The 24,653-nt window shown below is 43.6% G+C and overlaps 1 long non-coding RNA gene across 1 annotated transcript in view; it reads right to left on the minus strand.

Annotated features, from left to right (window-relative positions):
• Positions 1–253: 253 nt before the first annotated feature.
• Positions 254–24,653, minus strand: part of LOC147665214 (uncharacterized) — a 172,262-nt gene continuing 147,862 nt past the window's right edge. Inside the window, exon 3 of the long non-coding RNA XR_015305017.1 lies at positions 254–434. This is a non-coding gene — a long non-coding RNA (uncharacterized LOC147665214). The remainder of the gene's footprint in view (positions 435–24,653) is intronic.

Here is a 24,653-nt window from a genome sequence, read left to right on the forward strand (position 1 = left end):
TGTGCATGGATTGTAATTCACCTCCACACTCTGCACTGGGGCACAAGAAGCATAGACCGGAGACTTAAGTAACGGTATTCATTTCTGAGATGCCAGCAACACATTTCATGAACACGGATGTTGTGCGCCGAGTGGCAAAACAAGTTAAGTTCAGAGAGAACTTGGATGGTTTCCAAAACCACAATTCACTCTCGGTCCACCTTCCATCTTGTACATGCTTTTCATAAGTGAAACTAAAAAAACAACTACTGAAAGCGTTTAAGGTTGCGTTTTATTTCTGTGGTGCCGAATATTAGAGATGGGAGTATGGGTGCTTTTCTCTTCTGAAACTGCTGTTTTGTTCCTGCCATTTGTCTGCAAAACATGTGATGATCTGAATTTCTTCTGTGCTAGTCAGTCTTGGAGTTGGTGTCGAAGAGTTATCCTGGTTCCAGCTGCAACAGCCACAATTCAAAAGGGTTAATTCAAGCGACATAATACATTATAGAAATCAAAGCCATGAAACGCAGATTAAGAGGGGGTGGTACCACAAGCTGGGAACAAGAAGTCGGGCCAGATAACAGCAAGGAAAGAGTGGGAAATATTACTTGCAGATTAAGAAAATGCAGGTAACGACCTAAATGCAGTGTGCACTGTTCCTGTGAACGCTAGGTTCCTTGCTTAATTAAATTTATGACTTGTTTCTTGAATAATTGCACCAAATTACTTTCATCAATTCGTACATTAAATTTATCTTACAGAAAATTCAACAAATCGTGAAACAAAACATTACTTCATTGTTACATTTGATACATTATGTCAATGCACATATTTGTGTTCATACATTCATTGTTACTACCTAGCTAATGCCGAAATTCAATCATTATGATGTCGTACAATACAGATACCATAAAGAATTGTACATTAAATTCACAAGTAACAATCTCCAATCGTGGGCATCAGCAAACACCATCATCCTCAATCAATCAAACTGGATTCTCTAAATCTATGGACACAACTACCAACATCCTGACCATGACAATGCTCATAGACGTGGCAAGATGCTCTAAGCAGCCCCTACATCCTTGCTTCATATATTTCAGAGCAGCATTTAACAACATAGACTGGGTTAGGCTCTGGAGGAAATTGGCCGACTGGAACATCCCGAAGTCACTGATGAACATGTTAATCCTACTTCACACAGACACCTAGGTGCAGGTGAAACTGGGCGAGGGCATTCACCTCTCGAGGCGAGTTCCACTTACCAAATGGTTAAAACAGGGGTGAGTGCTCACCCCCATGCTATTCAACCTCTATAGGGCGTATCTGGCGCAGATACTCAACTCCTGCAAATTACATGCCTCAGGTTGTGGAGAGTAAAGCTATCCAGTTTTCTATATGCGGACAACGTGGTCCTGGTGAGCCATACACAGGTGGGCATGCAATACCTGCATTGCAGACATACATAGCAGAGACTTTCCTGGAAGTAAACCTCAAGAAAACGAAAACAATGACCATCAATGGCGGCAGGAAAATAAACCTACCTAGGCATAGTAACCGACGAGAGGGGCAAATTCTTCATGCAGAAGGAAGCAATCAACAGGAAGGGGATGGCACTGGCAGTAACGCTAAGGAAACTCAAATTGAAACTGACAAGACCAACACTGTCACCTCTCCTCCAGGTAGCACTATTAAAAATACTACCAACAATCACCTATGGAAATGAAGCCCTGAGAAGCAGGGGCTTTAAGACTCTGTACAGTATACTAGTCAAGGCTTACAGACTCCTCTTTAATATCCCAAACTATGCCTCAGCGGCTGAGATGCGGTTGGAGTTTGGCCTAACAAACAGTCCTTGGTAAGGCAGGGTGCATTCATTTGCTAACACTACCGTGGATTGGGTATTTATAGACTTGTTGGTGTACCTTCCCTCATTAATACTCAAAAAACCACTATATACACATACAGTCTCTCACATGTGTATGCGATGTTATGAAGAAAGCCCTTGTTTTTCTCTCAACTCTCAAAATGTGTTATAACACAGGGGAAGGCATCCCTTAAGGATAAGACCTCTCACTCACCCAAAGGTGACATGCTTCATCATATGGGTCCTCCTTACCAGTGGGGAAAACCTAGTCACCACTGGGAGCTACTACTTCAAGGTTTTAAGGAAGGAGCTCAGAGATGTTTGGAATTTTCTATGGAGTAGGATGGTAATCCCATATGTGTGCTGTTAAGGTTGAGTGAGGTATATTGCAGCGCTGTGTGAAGGAAGGGTGTGGATTAAAACTGCCTAGATAGATCACCATTAAACATTATTCCTGTGTGCTACCTGACAGGATTAAAATGTAACAGCACAGTGGTATGGATATAAACCACTGTTAGTGATAGGTCGACATGTTTCAGCCTCTTGATCTAATTTCAGTATCAGCGTCTTTCTTCAGGACCAGATATTTATACAATGCTGCTGCAGTTTGTGTGCAATATGACAAATAAAATAAAAAAGTAATTTGTGATACACCACCAGTATTCCTGCTCAATTCGATTGCTTGTGTCAGGCCATACTCTGGATATCTGTGGAAAAAACAACAGATGCAGAGGTGGTTGTGGGAGAGAGAGAGAATGAAGGAAGGGCAATTTAAACCAATTCAAACCAATTACATCACATGTTTCACTGTGCATAGTGTTCTGTCACTATGTCATACTTAAATGTTGCCTTATATCTATTTATAAGCATTATGGATTTACCCACAATTGTTGGATAACCCAGCCTCACCTCTACCTGTCAGGTTGGTCAGGAGGGAGGCCCGCGCTGCGGGAAGAAAAAAGGCACTGTAGTGATTGCTGACCACACTGTCTTTATATGTCTAAAATCTAAATTCTCTAATGTCTGGAGGGACATCTACGCCATGGGCCATGAAACGCGAGGTCAGTGCATACATTCAAGGCATGTTTTAAATAAACAGGATCCAAGTTATCCTAAGTTTGGAAAAGTGAGCTTAATCCTTGTGATGAATCTAGGCTGTACTCTAGTTTAAAAGGGTTTCTCTTTTAGTTTGACCTTGTAGTAACAGTGAAGGTAGACAGAATACTGGCTAATAAGCCAGGCTATGTTTCACTACAATCTAGCTTCTGTTTTAGCCTGTGAGTCACTCTGCTTCAATGTAGAGGAGTAATCCTGCAAGCCTATATTTAACTATTAATATGCAGCCAGAGGACTGTTCAGTAACCAGACCCCACAGAGCAAAGTGACGCACCTGTCCGTCGGTACCTCTTCGTGGAGCAGAGCTAACCCCGGGAGGTACCGAACGGCAGGACTGCTCGTGTATATATAGTCTGATTAATTGTTCACAGCTGTGCTGAACGATGGGTCCTGACACTGGTCGCCGTCTATTCTTATGCCTGCGTTGTAAAGTCGTAAATGCGCATGTGCAGCGATTCAATACTGCTTGTTTGGGCATGCGCGAGACCGTTCTTCGTGATCGCCTGTTTGTTTTATATGCCCATGTGCAATACATCGCACTATTTACTCGCGCATGCGTTTTTAAATGTGGATGATCAGCGCTACCACCTAGGATACTGTGCTCACGGGGAATACATCGTAATACACAGTTAAGTAGTGGGATTGACTCTTTGTCAAAATGACAGTCCATATATCTCTCCATGTATCCTTTATTTCTAGAGAGACAATCGTGGAGGTGGAAGAAAGGGTGTGTTATTGTTAAGCTGTCCAAATGTAGGGATAGTCCTTTATTGATCGTAGATCAGATAAGGGATTACTAGTGGCACAATTTTCTTTATAGACACAGGCTATTCGAAGTGGTTATTGTGCCAGTACCTGCTGCGTAAGTTGGTACCAAGTTAATCATGATGTCCAATGGGGTATCCTTATTATAGAGGAGAGTTACTCAAATATGTTGATTTAATATTAAGAACATCTCCTGGATAATGGGAGAAGATATAGATATCTTATCGCAAATCATGAAGGGTAATATTATCTTTGTGGTAATTATTTGCTCTCATGGAAATCCAGTTATTATTATAAGTATTATGTCTATCTGTTGTGCCAGTCAAGATACCTGGCAATAGACAACAGGACACAGTGTTTTCATGTTATCCCAGGACTAACAAAAGACCTTAAAGTTAAGAAATATCCAAATCATATCATTCGGAACTCTAAGAAAAGAGCCGCTAATAACAACAGAGAATGGTTATTAGAGCGGAAAACACAAAAAGAACCTAACCAAACAATGACATTTGTTAATACCTTCTCCAGTTTTTCGAACTCTGTCAAAAAAAGTATAAACAAACACTGGCCCATTCTTAACTTAGCAAATAATTAACTGCCCCGTCCGCTATTTGCATACAAACGTAGTGCCACCTTGAGGGACAAATTAGTCCATACTCGCCCACAAAAAAACAGCAACATAAGTACACAGATGACTTTGTGGAACTTGCCCCCAGTAGTAGGCCACTTTCCTTGTGGCACGTGCTCAGTTTGTCCACAAACAGAGAAAACTTTAGAGCTAGACATCGGTACGTCACGCCCTTGGAGAATTGAGAAACATACCAACTGCAACAGCGAAGGTTTGATCTACCTGATATGGTGTCCTTGTCAGCTCCGTTATGTGGGCAAGACCACTAGAAAAGTAAAAACGCGAATACAAGAACATAAAAGTACTATAAGAAGTGGCAAGAGGTCAACAAAACTGACCAATCATTTTTTGGACAAAGGACATACTGACGCCAACCTTAAATGTGTGGTATTAGAAAAGCCGCGGATTCCATCACACTTGACAGACCCCTCTAAATTACTATTCCGTAAAGAACAAAAGTGGGTATACAGATTGAGAACAGACACCATTGGTCTAAATGATGAAATACCCTGGACCCTTATTTGAATGGACTAAGCAAGTACTGACACATCTGAGGGCCAGAGCAAGTACAAATATACAATAAGTGGAAGAGGAAGGCAGGATGAGTTCTACCACTAGACTGAGTAATAAGAACAAGAAACTCTAATATATCCACACTGGCTCCATAAAAGATACACGCTGGGTGGTCTACGGAACTGTAACTGTCCTGGGATAACATGAAAACACTGTGTCCTGTTGTCTATTGCCAGGTATCTTGACTGGCACAACAGATAGACATAATACTTATATTAATAACTTGATTTCCATGAGAGCAAATAATTACCACAAAGATAATATTACCCTTCATGATTTGCGATAAGATATCTATATCTTCTCCCATTATCCAGGAGATGTTCTTAATATTAAATCAACATATTTGAGTAACTCTCCTCTATAATAGGGATACGCCACTGGACATCATGATTAATATGGTACCAACTTACGCAGCAGCTACTGGCATAATAACCACTTCGAATAGCCTGTGTCTATAAAGAAAATTGTGCCACTACTAATCCCTTATCTGATCTACGATCAATAAAGGACTATGCCTACATTTGGACAGCTTAACAATAACACACCCTTTCTTCTACCTCCACGATTGTCTCTCCAGAAATGAAAGATACATGGAGAGAGATATGGACTGTCATTTCGACAAAGAGTCAATCCCACTACATAACTGTGTATTATGATATATTCCCCGTGAGCACAGCATCCTAGGTGGTAGCGCTGGTCATCCACGTTTAAAAACGCATGCGCGAGTAAATAGTGCGATGTATTGCACATGCGCATATAAAACGAACAGGCGATCACGAAGAACGGTCTCGTGCATGCGCAAACAAGCAGTATTGAATCGCTGCACATGCGCATTTACGACTTTACAACGCAGGCATAAGAATAGACGGCGACCAGTGTCAGGACCCATCGTTCAGCACAGCTGTGAACAATTAATCAGACTATATATACACGAGCAGTCCTGCCGTTCGGTACCTCCCGGGGTTAGCTCTGCTCCATGAAGAGGTACCGACGGAGAGGTGAGTCACTTTGCTCGGTGGGGTCTGGTTGCTGAACAGTCCTCTGGCTGCATATTAATAGTTAAATATAGGCTTGCAGGGTTACTCCTCTACATTGAAGCAGAGTGACTCACAGACTAAAACAGAAGCTAGATTGTAGTGAAACATAGCCTGGCTTATTAGCCAGTATTCTGTCTACCTTCACTGTTACTACAAGGTCAAACTAAAAGAGAAACCCTTTTAAACTAGAGTACAGCCTAGATTCATCACAAGGTCTAAGCTCACTTTTCCAAACTTAGGATAACTTGGATCCTGTTTATTTAAAACATGCCTTGAATGTATGCACTGCCCTCGCGTTTCACGGCCCATGGCGTAGATGTCCTTCCAGACATTAGAGAATTTAGATTTTAGAGATATAAAGACAGTGTGGTCAGCAATCACTACAGTGTCTTTTTTCTTCCCGCAGCCCGGGGCCTCCCTCCTGACCAACCTGACAGGTAGAGGTGAGGCTGGGTTATCCAACAATTGTGGGTAAATCCAAAATGCTTATAAATAGATATAAGGCAACATTTAAGTATGACATAGTGACAGAACACTATGCACAGTGAAACATGTGATGTAATTGGTTTGAATTGGTTTAAATTGCCCTTCCTTCATTCTCTCTCTCTCCCACAACCACCTCAGCATCTGTTGTTTTTTTCCACAGATATCCAGAATATGGCCTGACACAAGCAATCGAATTGAGCAGGAATACTGGTGGTGTATCACAAATTACTTTTTTATTTTATTTGTCATATTGCACACAAACTGCAGCAGCATTGTATAAATATCTGGTCCTGAAGAAAGCCGCTGATACTGAAATTAGATCAAGAGGCTGAAACATGTCGACCTATCACTAACAGTGGTTTATATCCATACCACTGTGCTGTTACATTTTAATCCTGTCAGGTAGCACACAGGAATAAAGTTTAATGGTGATCTATCTAGGCAGTTTTAATCCACACCCTTCCTTCACACAGCGCTGCAATATACCTCACTCAACCTTAACAGCACACATATGGGATTACCATCCTACTCCATAGAAAATTCAAAACATCTCTGAGCTCCTTCCTTAAAACCTTGAAGTAGTAGCTCCCAGTGGTGACTAGGTTTTCCCCACTGGAAAGGAGGACCCATATGATGAAGCATGTCACCTTCGGGTGAGTGAGGGGTCTTATCCTTAAGGGATACCTTCTGAGGTTCTGTGACAATTGTAAGTGGTGTTTTCGACTCGCCCGAATATGGTCGAGTCTGGTATCTATGAACCGCAAATGACGAGTTTAGTGGGTGTACGCGTTTTCGCTGTGCTAGCCTAAACCGTTCGTTTGTTTCGTGGGTTTCTTCATCTGAACCCACGGGTTCCATTTTAGATATGGCATCCATTTTGTTTCTTGCCCTCAAGTAGCCAGCGAACGGACACTGTTCGCTTCGTGACCCTGGGATTCCCAAACTCTTGCGGAAGACACGTGTTCCTTTGAGGGTGTCTTTATGATGAGGGGGATGACACTGTAAGGCAGATGGCCCCGCTCGAGGCTCATCTTGCCGTGCCGGTCTATTGTCTCAGTTGTGCATTCATTAAGCACGTCTCCTTTGATCCCTGCAATCGTGTTTCCTGATACCACCCCTTTTACACTCTCTTCGATCTGTTCGCTATCTTCGTCTTCCTCTGTACCTGTTTCTGACTCTTCCTTGATTCGTTTACAGCCGAACGGAATGCACTAATGGTGGGAAGATGTACTTTTACAGTTGGGAACCGACAAATGCTACTGTAATCATGTTCCGGGCCCTGAATACATGAAAGCGACCCCCTATGAAATTTACTGTGGGAACCGGGTTGTAACCTTTTGTTTGCCATGTTATCTTATGACGAAAAACTGTATAAAAGGAGCGATCCACAGATACAATTCGAAGCAGTCTCCGTGAACATACATGTTATGTACTTCTCGTGACTTCTGTGTTCCCTGCAGTAAATAAACCTCGAATCTTTGACGCCGAAGGAAGTGTCCCGTGTCTCTATCATTTGTACGCCGGAACAGGTAACCCACGAAGGTTTCAGGTGTTATCCCTGGCACTGCTGGGTCTTAGAAAAACCCAGTCCTTCAGTTGGCGCCCAACATGGGGCTGCATCAGCGGTACCGGTCCAAAGCCCGACGATCGTGAGGAACTTCATGTGAAATCTCCGAGGGAAGGTGCACCCGCTTCATCGATTCTGTTGTCGAAACAAGTGGCCCGAAGACTTTTCCTGCGAAGATCCCCGCCTCCTGATGGCTGCGACGGACTGCTGCCCTGACTGTAGACCTGTTTTGGCGCCTGGCGTAGACCTTGGTACAGCGAGACAATTGACGGGCCTTCCTGGTGACGCCATTGTTCTTTGAGTTAATTATTTGTGGGTCGCTCCCAAAATCCTTAGTTGTTGTGGGTGCTTAGTTGTTGCATGGTTCCATTGCATTTGTGGTTCTTTGTATTTTGCTCTTAGTTGTTCTATTTGACGTCTGCAGTCGCCAAAAACTGAGGGTTTTTGCACTTTTGCAGGGACATTGTAATCCAATAACCCTTGACGTTTGTGAAACTCGATTAGTGTGCACGATGCCTGGCCGTAGTACTTTGTTCAGTTGCTTTAGAGGTTGTGGTGCGGATTCCCGATTGGAGGACTCGTGTCCGATACCTCCAGTTGGAACTCCAATTTATGAATTATATAGTCGACATGGTGTGGGTCCTATCACATTCAATGATTGCTGGGTTCGTTACACTAAAAATGACGGTGTCCTTAGTTGGCCACCTCATGGTAGTTTTGAGACCCCGATTTTAGATAATTTTGAAGCTAAATTGTTCCAAAGAAAAGCAAGGCCGGCAATGTTTGATTCCTTTCGGTTATGGCGTAAGGAAGCCAAGCAGAAAGAAATCAAACAGCTTAAACGTAATAAGGGAGAAGGTATCGTTACAACGATGAGAAATGCAGAGCAGTTTCAGCAAGACAAAGAAGAGAAGGAAAAGGAAATTTTTGATAGATTGCAACGTATGACAGTGGATAAATGTTATCCTGCTTTGCCGACTAGTACGGATAAGAAGGGAGAGGAAACAGTAGAGGACCCTTTGTTGTCTTATCTACTGAAGTCGCCACCTCCATATGCACAGGAGACCACAGCTCCCGTGGTTCCTCCTGTTCCTCAACCTGCTGTTCCGGCAGCTGTTAATGAGCCTGTCGTTGGCCCTGCCATTGCGAATCCTCTTGTTCCTATTCCTCTACCTGCTCCTGTTCCTACTGCTCCACCGTCTATACCTTCTCAAGCTGTTGTTCCCGCTACTTCTGCTCTTGTAGCTACTCCTACTGCTCCTGCTGCTTCTGTCTTTAGCCCTCATGTTGTTGCTCCTGTACTTTACTCCTCTTCTCCGTCTGTTCGAAGACGCATTCCTAACACTGTTGCTAATCTTTATTCTCCTTTTGGACCGCTTCTTGGGTCTGATGATTCTGATGCTCCCCAACGACGGAGTCAGCTTCCTGGTGGTAGGGAACGTGATACATTAATCAATATGGCGCGTAATTGGATTAGGTACCCCCTTAAAAATCCTCCGCGCACAATTATTGAGACTTTCTCTTTCTCTCAATTCAATGTGCCAACACAGAGATTCGTGTTTGACGAAATGTGAAAATTCGTACGTGAAGCTATATCTAATGATGAGGTTAACGAAGTACCGATTGATGTGACTGAACTTCAGCTTCAGTTTGCGAGTGGTATACTTGTGGGTAGCAATGTTCGACGTGCTCTTGAGCATCTTTTATCTTTTCGTCCCACTGTGATACCCCGTGCACTGTTTAAAGATGAAACTGAGGAGTGGATGGCAACGCCTGGTCAGTATCCCATGCGAGAAGTTCCACCAGTGTGGATGCCAGGTGATGCTAATGCTGTTCCTATTATTCCGCCACATTTCCTCCCGTTCCCAGCCAAAGTCATCGAGAAGACCGTCAACAAGCAGCTGGCCGCCTTCCTCGAGACAAATGGATCCCTCGACCCCTCACAGTCTGGCTTCCGAGCCAACCACAGCACCGAGACCGCCCTCATCGCTGCCACCGATGACATCCGAGCCCTGATGGACAACGGAGAAACAGCGGCCCTCATCCTCCTAGACCTCTCCGCGGCATTCGACACTGTCTGCCCCCGCACCCTAGTGCAGCGCCTCAGCAACGTCGGAATCCAGGAGAAGGCACTGGAATGGATCATCTCCTTCCTCGACGGAAGAACACAGAGAGTCCGTCTACCACCGTACAAGTCAGAGGCCACCGAAGTCCTCTGCGGCGTCCCTCAAGGATCCTTGCTGAGCCCCACCCTCTTCAACGTCTACATGAGCCCCTCGCGGCCATCGCACGCCAACACAACCTCAACATCATCTCCTACGCTGACGACACCCAGCTGATCCTCTCCCTGACCAACGACCCCGCCGCCGCCAGAGCCAACCTTCACGAAGGGATGAAAGACGTAGCCGAGTGGATGACGACCAGCCGCCTGAAACTGAACTCAGACAAGACGGAAGTCCTCATCCTGGGTTCCTCGCCCTCCGCCTGGGACGACTCCTGGTGGCCCCCCGCCCTGTGCAGCGCACCCAAACCGACAGACCACGCAAGCAACCTGGGCTTCATCTTGGACTCCACCCTCACCATGACCAGACAAGTCAACGCCGTCTCCTCGTCATGCTTCAACATCCTGCGCATGCTACAGAAGATCTTCCGGTGGATCCCCACCGAGACCAGGAAGACGGTCACCCAGGCCCTCGTCACCAGCCGACTGGACTACGGCAACGCCCTCTACGCCGGAACCACCGCCAAGCTCCAGAAGAGACTCCAGCGGATCCAGAACGCCTCAGCCAGACTCATCCTCGACATCCCACGACACAGCCACATCTCCGGACATCTGAGAGACCTGCATTGGCTCCCTGTCAACAAAAGAATCACCTTCCGCCTCCTCACCCACGCACACAAAGCCCTACACGATCAAGTCCCTAGCTACCTCAACAACCGCATCAACTTCTACGCTCCCAAACGACATCTCCGATCAGCCAGCCACGCCTTCGCCGCCATCCCCCGCATCCGAAGAACGACAACAGGAGGAAGGTCCCCCCCCCCCAGCGCCTTGAGACCCTCCGGGTAAGTAGTGCGCTATATAAATGCCTGTGATTGATTGATTGATTGAGAGTGTGGATACACCTTCCATGGAAACGATCGGAAGTTTTGTAGGTTAAGCAGACTTTGCCTGACCCTCGCAAAAATCCTGCAGGGTACTATAAAGAATTGTCTCAGTTAGTGGATGCTACGATAATGAATCTTGCCGACATCGATATGTTGTTCGGCAATGTCGTACCGCAACCGGTATGGGCGAAAATACGTCACGAAGACCATGCAGCTGAATTAGGTGGTGATTGGGCGGCACTTACAGCGGCTGACGGTTTGCAGGTTGGTGGGGCTAAGCCTGAACAGCTCATTGCTAATCTTCCCCAAAGAATAATTACCCTTATGAAAACGCTTATGCCAGCTATGAAAGTTAACTGGGACAAATTGTCTGCTTGCAAGCAAAAGAAGGACGAGAGTGTCTCTGATTTCTTTACAAGATTCGAGGAGGCATTCATCGATCACAGTGGTCAAGATATGGGCACTGAGGGAGGCCAGAGATTGTTTGTGGATAAATTTGTGTCGAATTTGTTGCCTGACCTAAGCAATAAATTGAAAAATTCAGAGAGTGCGTGGGCTGTTTCTACTTCTGCCCAGATACTGGCTACGGCTCAGTATTATGAAAATAGAGAGAAAGAAGAAAAAGATCGTGCAGATAAAAAGACGAAAGAGCTCAAACCAAAAGTTTTGTTGCAACAAGCATATCCTCCGCGCTCGAATCAAAATGATTCTCAGCAGCGGAATAGATCGCAATCGCAGTCATCTAGGTCACAGTCGCGAAATTACTCTCCTTCGCAGAGATCTATGCTTGGGTACAATCAGTGTGCCTATTGTAGTGTAGTGTAGTTCCTAGTTTCCCACTAGGCCCTGCGCATTGGAATAACATAAACAGTAGTATCGACGTGGAACTGCTTATATTCCAGGCCTCCACTGACTATGCTAAACTTAATTGGGTTGTGTTACCAACTAGCTCAGAGGTCACTGGAAACTTTCTTCTCTGCATAGGAAGTGATCAGCTTCCTTGGCACAGACAAGAAGGGATTCAGTTTTCCAACAACTGTGCAACATGACAACTTTGCTCCTCAGATCAAGAGTCGATCTCTAGGGTCGTGTGAAACAATAGACATAGATTTCACTCGGTCAGTCTAGTGCAGTTTACTTTCACGGTATGTAGAGAATAGAGAGACGGGCGTGTATCAATAAAGGGTTAATATTTATTGAACAGTCTTTCTTCTCGTACAAGAGAAATGTATTGCCACAATTGCAATAATTGTTATTATAAAAAGTACGTACAGTGAGATAAGTATTGCGAAATAGAACTGTAAAAGCATTGATATGGTTTCTTAGCCATACAATGGTTTAAAAGTAATAAAACATATATACAGTCATATATACATTAGGCTAACATACTCAACTGGTGCTTCTAACTAAGCCTACCCCAGTGTGCCTGACCTAAGCCTAACACGTGAGAAGGGGAGCAAGTAAGTAGCTTAAGTTAAGTTGGTTTTGCCAAGGTTTGTTTCAAGAATTCTCGTCTAAGGGTTTAGTCAACACCATACCTCTGAATAGAATGATGGAGGATTGGTATCTCCTTCAGGGGTCTCTCTCGATATCCCAGTCACCCGCGAGGGTAAACCGGAAGCGCCGGGACTGGATTTCTCTGCACGAGAAATGCAGCGGCTTCTCTCAGCGCGTCGAGGAAGGAGGGGTGACAGCGTCCGCGGGCAGCTGGGCTGGATGTCTTCGCAGAGGACGGCTGCACGGCTCCTCAAGCGTACTGCACCATAGGTCGCACTGTAGCGGCGATAATGGTAATCAGCAGCTTCACCACCACAGGATAGCAGGCTGCAGCGACAGAGTGCTAGTTTTTACCAACACAGGGTCATGCAGGCAGCCAGCATCAGCAACAGTAGCTTGCAGCTCACATTGCTTAAGGCAACGTTGGTAATATTTATACCTGACAGGTGCCGGGTTTGACGCAAGTTTGCTGGACATAAGACGTCAATTAAAGATGTCACTAGGAAGTGACAGTTATCAGTTGCTCATTAGAGTTCCATTACTAATCAAAACATAGCAAGCGGGGATTTCCAGGTTTGCTAAGTTTTTATCTTGTTGAAGAACTCGGAGTGTTATCTAGGAATATCAGATAGTGACTGCTGCTCTGTCATTGCACTAATTGGTCGCAAAGGAAGTAGCAGAGAGTCATGCTGGAATGTGGCTCTGTTCGTGTGAGGCCAGAGATGACTTTTCAGAAAATCGCACTTGAACGGTTATGCCAATATAGGGAATAAATGGATTTATAGCCGAATAGGGGCATAAGGTCACAGTATCGATCAGGAACCTAGATAAGCACGCAACACCCACTCCACGTTTTCATGTCCATCAAAATTACTAAAACTAAGCAATTAGATGTATGTGTAACATTGCCCACCCCAAAATACATAAATGCATTCGAAATAGGCGTACTTGTAATACATGGAATTTAGGTACTGTACGTTTTTTAAAGCATAGTAATCATTCAAAAAATTATTGCATATGAAGTCAATGAACGATTATGGAAAAGGAATTACACATGAAGTATCTCTGACAGAAGAAATGCGAGATAAATCATCACATAAAAATGCATTGTAATAACATGTGTGCTAGAGGCTGGTGTTATGTTGTTATGTCTCTAGATGTGTTTAGAAATAGAAGTGTGAAGCTTCTGTTCTCTAAGAATAGTTTTTACGTTAAGCAAAGAATTATTCGTGCCAAAAAGAGAGGGTCAATATTTTAAAAAATTGTCCAATTCAAAGAAAATAGATTTCCAAAGCACTTGGCAGTTTTTGTTGATCAAAACTGAAGGCCGAATTCAGAGTTCATGGGAACGCTGTGTGTCGGAAAGCTTTTCAAAAGTTATTGTTTCTCTATGGGTGAGAACATCGTATCAGACAGGCTCGCAAAGAATTGGTCTACAAAATCAGGTGATAGTTCAACCAAATTAGATAGCGCTGTAACTTGGCAGGTGTGAGAATGATTGCTGTCATCGAAGGCAGGACCAGCAATGCTCACAGAACGTTGTACCTGGATGATGTTGCTTCTGTCACTCGCTCCACTGTTACCACTTGGCTGTAGTACAGGAGTCTCCACGAATGCCGTCATCAGGATTGGTAGCCGCTGGGGACAACACAATGCGTGAGCCGTTATTGGTCTGAGCAAAGTATCGACGTCCATTGGTACTGCTGATGGAAGTGAAAGACAGATGTCCAACACGCATTCCTCGCCGCAAAGCATACACCGTAGCACAGGTAAAATGCAATTTTGCCATATCGGTCTGAATGAAAGGAACCAGGTCATGTTTAGATCTCTCAGCCTGGCCAATCCGAGGACGTTAGTTATCCTGTCCCTGTAGCGCATTGCTAGGATTGTCTCTTCCATTCCCATGGGAGCTATGTCTGAGCCGAGGCTTGCCATATCGTAGCAGGATGATCAAAAATAGAATCCCTGCGATGAGTCCCAAAAATAGTGGTATGCCGCCAAAGATGGAGTGCACAAAATTAGGAAAGATTCCCAAAATTGCCTCGAAGGGTGTTAGCAGTCCCGTAAAGACTGTCTTAAATATGCCTGGGATGCTTGTTGCACTAGACATGTTAAGGAGTTGGCTGAACATTTCTACGAAATGCACGGGGCAATTTGTTGATAAAAGGTCATGGACTTCAGTAGCCGTCCTTGCGACTAGAAGATCATACGTCTCTTTAGATGACGTTATAGGCACTGTTGTCTGTAAAAGCACAGATTTCATTTTGCTTAATGTATCAATTCGTATAGAATAGAGATTCAGACGAGGCCAGAGGGGAGTCACTATGTCTGGAGGCCCGCTCGGGAACAATGCTTGCATACAACATTTGACCATGGACGTTACTTGTACTAGATAACTTTTCCCTGGCGCGAGGCCACAGCACCTGTGATCCGTTCTAAGAATGTAACTCCCGTTTGCGAGTTGCATAAAGAAGGGCTCTATCTGAGTTGCAGGTGTGACTAGCTGGTGGCATGAGAGGTTGTTTGAATTTCCATCACATGCTCCGTGTAAATTAATACCCTGACACAAAAGTATACCGCTTAGTGAGTGTTTACAGTTGTCACCACTAAGAAATACATTTTTGTCACTGTCACTATAGCAAGAATGAGTGTATGGTAATTTCCATTCGGATTTTACATATCCCTTACCCAATTGTTCATATTGGCCAGCAGGTATGTACTCAAGGCATTTATGAAATCGGAAAGTTGTTATCGGAATTGTGATAATTCCGTGTATTATCCATTCAATGACAGGACTCTCTGACATTGTCAATGGTAATCTCTCGAGTTTTTCGATGCTCAGGATTGTATAGTCTGCTCCTTTCTGTGCCAAACTGATCTGTTTATCAGTAAGGTTAAAACTGTAAAATAATGACGTTGTGTTGATTAAACGCCAAGGCACATAGCCTGAACGAAGATTTTGCAGCGTCCAGCCTAATTCTATAATAGAGCGTAATTGAGACTGGCCATGTTGTAACATTAGCAAATCTCTGTCTATCACATCAAAGGCAGAGGATACAATATTGTCCAACGAATATATTCTGGAAGACAGAGTCATTAACCCATTGTCTACCACAGAAAGTGATTTCTCCAAATTAATACGATCAATTTCTCGTATTTTTTCAGCAGTTTCAATTTGCTTTACTTTCCAAGCCTCGTTGTAAGCAGCATAGATACTGGTCGCTATGAAACGCTTTTGACGCTGTTTGCGTGGTCCAAGAATGAAATCGCGCAAATCAGCACCATCTTTTAATAAAGACAAGTGTTGCTTAATTTCAGCCAGTGTGGATGAGGTTAGCCATTCAAGGCAGAGTTTCCCTACACTGTATGTTGTTATAATCCCTGGATGTTGTCTCTGGGAGTATCTAGGGTCTAATCTGGTCATTTTTAACCCCTGTGTTTTATTCAGGAACCTATCTTGACAGCTATTTGTGTCTGTAGGCCAGATTAACCACTTTTTCCAATCAGGATGTGTTCTGTTGAAATGTAAAATTTGTGACACGTCTAACTCAATATCTGTGGTTGTATTCTCAGGTATTGGCTTTGGTATAGACGGTGTTTTAAGGTCTTTGATCTTAGCTAGGCCAAGACAAGATGTTTGGTGTATTGTGTCATTTAAAAATAACATTTGTTCTGGTATCATGCAGGTTCTAAATAGTGCTTCAATGCCTTGCACCTGCCAATCTTTTGTACCCCAAATTGTTTTCGTTTCAATATTATTTTTCCAATAATCAAAACCAAATGTCATCATTTTGTCATAAAATGCTTCTGAATATATCAATTTAGAATTTGTCAGCATTGTTTTCATTCCTGTTTTATCTAACAGTTTGTAATAAAACGTTTCTGCATCACTGGTGTTAAACCCTGAGAAGTATTTGAATTTCTCAAAAAATGCTTTAGAACTGCTTTTAGGTGGTGTAGCACAATGTTCCCATTGATTATACATAAAAACATTTCTAGGCTGTGCAGATTTATGCAAGTAATGATCCCCATAGTGGGTGTAACAGAATAACTGCTCATAACTAGATGAACCTTGTAAATAATCATGATCTGTGAATCTAGCTGACATTACTAAATCAGACATCATGTCATTAATACTGTTAAAGTCCCAATCATCAGAGAATGTACTTGGTGTCACAAAGTCACTTAAGGAAACCTTCAGTTGATGAGGATACTTCAGGATTTCGACCGGACCATAGATCTCATAGTCTGTTTTCTCCCATACTACCCCACCAGGTATTGGAATTGCTGTGACATTTACTGTTGACAGTTCTCTTTTCTTCACGTGGGATGATCTGTGTGGTTTCAGGACTAGGTTGATGTTCTGACTTGCTGTGTCCATTGTAATATATTTTCCTTCAATGAATTTTCCCAAACACAGTACCATGATGAGCCAAAGCAGGAGGAAAAATACACCTAGACCGAACCAGAACTCTAGCCAAGGGGAAATGAGGTAGATTTCCTTCAGTTGTTGAAAGAGTTCCATTGCTTTTTCTTTAAAAGACTTTTTTGTTTCTGGCATCACTTCGGGGTCGTTTAAATCTTCAGAGAAGTTGTCGAAGTTGATGAAATAACCAGAGGCAGTTCTGTCAATTGATGGGATTGTTCTTTCAATCTGTCTCTCGGTAGCACTTTCTGATGCCACATTAGTGTAGACTGGTGTTGTTTCTTGACGAACTGTTTCAATCTGTGTTTCAAGAGGCACCAGTTCCATGGTATTATTGCATAGTCCTTCATTGTGCACTGCAGGCTGATCGAATGTGATTAGTCTTTCAGTTTGAACCTCTTGGATTGTTGCAAGTTTGGGTATTCTGTTGTTTCTTGGGAGTCCACTGGGCCTACTGTTGATTATAGGCCACATGCTTGTGGTTTTACCAGATCGATAGACACGACTCTGTTCTCCTTTTTACCAGCAAGGGGCGGTAGCACAACTGATCTTGTTCCGGTGACTTTTAAGACAGGTACTGCTTTTCTGTAAGAAGGCCCAAATTCCTTCTTCACCGCGATCTTTTCTCTGACTAGATCCCCAATCTTTGGAATCCAGACAGGCCTTGCTGGGGCTGTTGCGGGTGGTGCCTCGTCAGTGGTACTTGGCTGTTGCTTTAACTTTATGTTGCTTAATGATTTTCTTGTTTCATTCAGTTCCTGTAAAACAGCCAAACGGTCTTTTACATCAAAGTGCTTTGTTTCTTCTTGTACCACTGACATCTGACTATCGAGGTCCTGAACGTTCATTCTAATTCCGAACAATAGTTTGTATGGGCTGAAACCTTTTAGAGAATTTCTTGGCATGTTGTTAAGACTAGTCTGGACACTTATTAAATGTTTGACCCACCCAGCGCCTGAACCTAATACCTTCGCAGTTATAGATTGCTTTATATCCCGGCTTTTTCTTTCTACCACACTTGTGCGACGGACAAGAATACCGCAACCCAATTCCCATGCTAGCCATGGCCTCCTTATAAGCTCGAGAGCTGAAAGCAGGACCCTGGTCAGAATGGAACGTGGTAATTGCGTATGTGCCGATATTGACTCGCAAATCTTTTATAACCGTTCTAGCGTCAGCCGAGCGCTGGGGGCCTCATTTTTTAAGTGCTTTTCGTCTTAACTATTAATAGGACGCAGGATGGGGTGTAGGCAGCGTTACGCTCTTTCTGACTGGTAGCCGGTAGCAAGGTTCGCTACTGCGATCCCTATTACAGTTTTCACAGTTGTTTGCATATATTTGGTGTTCTACACTCATTCCCGGCCACCAGAATACTGATTGTAATTCAGTCAGTGATTCCTTAATCTCTCTGTGCCGTAGACCCAAACCCATGTGTGCGTCTGCTATTAAAAATATTCTCCTGTTCATGTTTGGAATTGCTCTGTCCCCCACTCCAGGGATTCGAGCAAAAGGAACGGAGTTTGCATCGATTATGTATGCATAATTGAGTGGATAGTTTACGGGTAGTGCTGCACAGTCGCCTTTTACGGTCGTTTTTACTGCCAGCATGGTTTCCCCGTCTATGTACTTATCTGTACGCTTTTTTGTGGCTACGGAAGCCGGGTTAGTTGCTTCCGCGGTGGCTGTATTAGCCAATGAATTCCCTGCAACATGAACGCCATCACGTTGAAGACTCTGTGCGTGAATCACGTGAGTCTTTTGTAGTTCTTTGTGTAAAAGAGCTACCTCGTTCCAGAGCTTTTTATGCTTTATTGTGGCACCTGTGTCATCTTTGTAGTCGTTTTCGATCCAACTCTGCAGTTTGTTATTGTAAGAATTGACGCAAAAATGAGAATCGCACACTATAAGTGTGGGGAATTCGCGTTCTGCATTTTCGAGCGCCATCTTTAAAGATCTGATTTCAGTTCTTTGAACCGAACAGTACTTTACTGATTCAGTTTTTGTTACTTTCGGTCTGAATTTACCGCACAGCCTACGACCTTTAATGATCGCACATGCTGCATTGTAGGATTTGCTCTCTACGTTGAAATGCTGTACAAAGCTATCTGTATAGATTATACAGGCGTATTGTGGGAGAGGCAGAATTTCGATTGGCAGAGGATATTCTTCTTCATATTCTAAATCATTCAGTTCTTCAAATTGCGGGGCGAAATAGTATTTCACATCTTCCGCTCCTAGAGAATCTATACACTGTATCCATTTCGGATCCAGTGACACTGTAGGCAGGTTTACTGGGCTGAATAGCGCCTCGAAGGCGGATTCCGCTGTAAGGATATTAATCCGTTTGCCGTGTGCTAGTTCTCGTTCATTTGCTAATGCGATTTGCACTGCGTTCACAGTTCTTTCTGCGCGACTGAATGCTTTTTTTGCTTGTGTGTACAAGTGAGATTTAATTGAAATTGGTACCTTTTCTCCCTCATTAGAGGTTAGGTACGTGAATCCGCATCTTCCTGGGATGACTCGGATTACAAGATCACGTGTGTTGTCACGTGTATCTAATTTTGTTTTTGCTAACATGTCTGTTTGTAGTGATCTCAAAATTTCTGTGTGTTTTTGAGTCCAATTGATTTGTTTTAAATCAGGTTTAATTAGTTCGTAGAGAGGTTTAACCCTCTCTGCATAATTTAGTATGTAAGTTCTTCCGAAGTTCAGAAAACCTAGTATGGATTGTAAGTTCTTCAGCGTTTTTGGAGCTTGGAGTACAGCGCACTTCTCTAAGAAGTTGTCCGCTAGGCTTTTCCCTTCACTTGATAATTCGTACCCTAAAAACAGTACTGTCAGATGGGCAATTCGGGACTTTTTAAAGTTGAATTTGTAACCCTCTGCTGCGAACCCAAGTATAATGGTGTTCACTCTTTTCAAGTGAGTATCCAAGTCGTCGTCTGTGAGATAAATATCATCTACGTAAGATAATGCTTCATCATCATAGATTTGTAGTAACTCTGTTACCCTGGCTGAGAATAGTCCTGGGCTGTTCTTGAACCCCTGTGGGAGTCGACAGAATTTTTTCTGTGACCCAAATGCAGAGAAAGCGGTCAAATATCTGCTTTCTGGTGCAATGTTTTGACAAAAGAAACCATTAGAAATGTCTAATGTCGTTTTATATTTTTTCCTAACTATGTTATTCATTAGGGCTGCACTATGCGATTTTTGTACTGCAAAGGTTTTGCAACATGTATTAAGGTGTCTGTAGTCCAAAACTAGACGATATGAATTGTCTGGCTTGGAGACAGGAAACAAAGGATTGTTCATTTGAGAGGTGCATGTTTCAATCACCCCCTGGTACTCAAGTTGATCTAAGATCTCCCTGACTTGTTTTTTAGCTTCTTGCTTTATGGGATACTGCCGTTGGGCAGTTGGTTCACTTTTTAATTGGATTTTGTGAGGCGGTGAATCCTCATCCCATCCTACATGATTTTTATACAATGCAGGTGCCTGGGCTACTGCCCATTTCCTTGCATATGTGTATTTTTTGTGAATCGGTATGTGATTCGAGAAGGCAGGCATAATCACTTCTTCGCCACGAGGGCACTCCCTGACAAACTCTGGGGGCCAATCTTTTTCAGCTAACAGAATATCATAGCCTTTTGAGAGCTTATCCCAAAATAGACCCTTAATTTTCCTAGTCTTATCACCCTCTATACGCAATGTTATTTCGTATATTTTATGGGGCTCGCTAAGTCTGGCGTCGGCAGTTTCAACCTGAATGTATTCATTCGTGTCCACTGTCTCCAGATGACTCATCAAGATCTTGCGCGCTATACTGATTTCTGCTGCACTGTCCAACATTGTCAATGCCCACTCCCCGTTTTTCAACTGTGTCCTCAGTATTCTCGGCATGGTTGATTATTCTAATACTCGCTACCTTCTTTTTCTGAAATTGAGATTTCTTATTTTGAGCAGGTTCCTTGTCTTTGGACTTGGTGTGCTCTCCTGGGTCTGACCGTCCTCTTCTTTCCGAATTCTGTGGAAAAGATCGAGAGGGACGTGTATAAATACTTTGATATCTATCAGGTTTTTTCAGATTATCCCTATTTCTAAGGTTATATCTTTTCTCAGAGGGCTCCCGTTGGGGAGACTGGCGTTCTCGAGTCGGAGTTCTTTCCCTCCGTCGAGGAGACCTTCCTCTGGACTGGAAAACTTTTTCCTTGGGAGTGGATTGTTTATTTCCATCCCAGCTCTTTTTAGGAGTGTTTAAATTATTTTTAATAAATAATTTTTCAGTATTTTCGAGCAGTTGGGGCTTAACTGGTTTTCCACCCAAGCTGTCTCTACCTAATTCTTCATAGCACTTTTCTATGATTTTTGCAAGTTCAACAGGATCTTTTATATCTGTTTCCTTCAACTTCTGGCGAATCGCCACAGATGCTGCTTCTCCCTTTATGTTGGCTAATAATATAGCCGTGACCTGCTTGAAGTCTTTCAGTAATTTCATACCTAGATTTAAAGCGGGCTCTGGACCGAATTCATTTTGAATCTGTTTTAGCACTTCTGGTATTACCGCCATAGACGGAACACCGTGTGTTTTTGTGTAAATGGAAGCAAAGACTGTACCCCAAGTGTCGCAGTCCTCCACGTGTGGTGCGATTCCCATAGGAAGGCAGATGGTCAAGATTCTGTGTTTCTCAATAGGGGTAGTATCAGGAAATACTGCCTCTATTTGAGTGATTTTCTGGGCTAACCAGAAAGGAATTTGTTCCCGTTTTACGGGTGTTTTACCAAGACATGACTGTATGTTCTGTGGTGTAATTTTATTGTGTTCCCCTGATGAGGGGTCAGCTGTGGTGTATTAACAGCTGGCTGGACTGTTGCAGTCCGTATTACATATTGGACTAATTGCCTATGTATTTTTATTAATGTGTTAAGCTGTGCTAACAGCTCTTCTCTAGACATTCTTGCAATGTCAGGATGTGGTGTGTAGCTGGCTAGAACCGGCCACGTGGCTCCTGGTCTACCTAGTGGACCGAGCCTAGTTATGTGATCATTGTGTTTTAGGGCGCCATTAAACCAGAGCAGGTGCTCTTGAAATTTAAGTGGGATTTCAACCTCCTCGAAAGGAGCGTACTCTCCCGGAGGTTCCTCTGTCTGCCGATACTCGTGAGCCTCTATCACGAAAATTACTGTACCACCTTGAGGTGGCAGTCCGTTTTCTATAAGTTTTAAAGTTATAGATCTTCTTAACTGGACCGGGATGATAATAGCACCCGGGTCTGTGTATTCGGGACCTTGCTGAGTCGCATCTACTGCGGCCCCAGGGGCTCCGTTTTCTGGCATTGTAAAAATGCGAGTTTTGCAGAGTAGGTCTCCAAGGAGACAAAGATTAGATGCACAATATTTTGGAACACTGTATCCTTCAACGTTGAATAAACCAGAGCTTTACATAGGAATCTCTTCCTACTAAGGTCGGGCGGATTTTAACCTTTCACCCACTCCAGACGTTTATTGGAGTATTTACGGGAGAAAGGGGTGTGAAATATGCACGACTGAGTTACTCTACAAGTCTTGCGTTAGTTTATCGCCTTACCAAACGTTAGGGCGCCATGTAGTGTAGTTCCTAGTTTCCCACTAGGCCCTGCGCATTGGAATAACATAAACAGTAGTATCGACGTGGAACTGCTTATATTCCAGGCCTCCACTGACTATGCTAAACTTAATTGGGTTGTGTTACCAACTAGCTCAGAGGTCACTGGAAACTTTCTTCTCTGCATAGGAAGTGATCAGCTTCCTTGGCACAGACAAGAAGGGATTCAGTTTTCCAACAACCGTGCAACATGACAACTTTGCTCCTCAGATCAAGAGTCGATCTCTAGGGTCGTGTGAAACAATAGACATAGATTTCACTCAGTCAGTCTAGTGCAGTTTACTTTCACGGTATGTAGAGAATAGAGAGACGGGCGTGTATCAATAAAGGGTTAATATTTATTGAACAGTCTTTCTTCTCGTACAAGAGAAATGTATTGCCACAATTGCAATAATTGTTATTATAAAAAGTACGTACAGTGAGATAAGTATTGCGAAATAGAACTGTAAAAGCATTGATATGGTTTCTTAGCCATACAATGGTTTAAAAGTAATAAAACATATATACAGTCATATATACATTAGGCTAACATACTCAACTGGTGCTTCTAACTAAGCCTACCCCAGTGTGCCTGACCTAAGCCTAACACGTGAGAAGGGGAGCAAGTAAGTAGCTTAAGTTAAGTTGGTTTTGCCAAGGTTTGTTTCAAGAATTCTCGTCTAAGGGTTTAGTCAACACCATACCTCTGAATAGAATGATGGAGGATTGGTATCTCCTTCAGGGGTCTCTCTCGATATCCCAGTCACCCGCGAGGGTAAACCGGAAGCGCCGGGACTGGATTTCTCTGCACGAGAAATGCAGCGGCTTCTCTCAGCGCGTCGAGGAAGGAGGGGTGACAGCGTCCGCGGGCAGCTGGGCTGGATGTCTTCGCAGAGGACGGCTGCACGGCTCCTCAAGCGTACTGCACCATAGGTCGCGCTGTAGCGGCGATAATGGTAATCAGCAGCTTCACCACCACAGGATAGCAGGCTGCAGCGACAGAGTGCTAGTTTTTACCAACACAGGGTCATGCAGGCAGCCAGCATCAGCAACAGTAGCTTGCAGCTCACATTGCTTAAGGCAACGTTGGTAATATTTATACCTGACAGGTGCCGGGTTTGACGCAAGTTTGCTGGACATAAGACGTCAACTAAAGATGTCACTAGGAAGTGACAGTTATCAGTTGCTCATTAGAGTTCCATTACTAATCAAAACATAGCAAGCGGGGATTTCCAGGTTTGCTAAGTTTTTATCTTGTTGAAGAACTCGGAGTGTTATCTAGGAATATCAGATAGTGACTGCTGCTCTGTCATTGCACTAATTGGTCGCAAAGGAAGTAGCAGAGAGTCATGCTGGAATGTGGCTCTGTTCGTGTGAGGCCAGAGATGACTTTTCAGAAAATCGCACTTGAACGGTTATGCCAATATAGGGAATAAATGGATTTATAGCCGAATAGGGGCATAAGGTCACAGTATCGATCAGGAACCTAGATAAGCACGCAACAGTAGAGGTGAGGGTCATTTGAAATTTGATTGTCCAGTTTTGCGCGATCGAAATAGTGGCAATTCATCTAGAAGGAGGTCGTAGTGGTCCTCAACAGGCTTCACGAGGTAGAAGTCGTGGCGTTACTCAGAATCAAAATGAGCGTTCTAATAATTCTTCTGATTCCAATAATTGTTTTGATCAGCGTGGATCATCGTCAGGTAGATCTGCACAGTACAATGTGGACGATTATTACGTCGATCAGGGTACTGACGATGGTAATTACTAGGACAGCCATAGACAAGGAGAGGGAGTAGTATCAGTTCCGGTTGATCAGAGAGGGCCTTACGTCGCAGTTGCCACCTCGGGCGTAGTTGAGCCTTTTCTGTTGGACACTGGTGCAGCGAAAAGTTGAAAAGTTCCATCATGCATTCGAAACTCCCTGGCGCACCTTTGTCTGGCTTAACAAATGTTTTCATTGGATTCTCTGGCGCCCCTGTTA

This window comes from Lissotriton vulgaris, unplaced genomic scaffold (genome assembly GCF_964263255.1).
Source record: "Lissotriton vulgaris unplaced genomic scaffold, aLisVul1.2 SCAFFOLD_423, whole genome shotgun sequence".
Taxonomy (NCBI): domain Eukaryota; kingdom Metazoa; phylum Chordata; class Amphibia; order Caudata; family Salamandridae; genus Lissotriton; species Lissotriton vulgaris.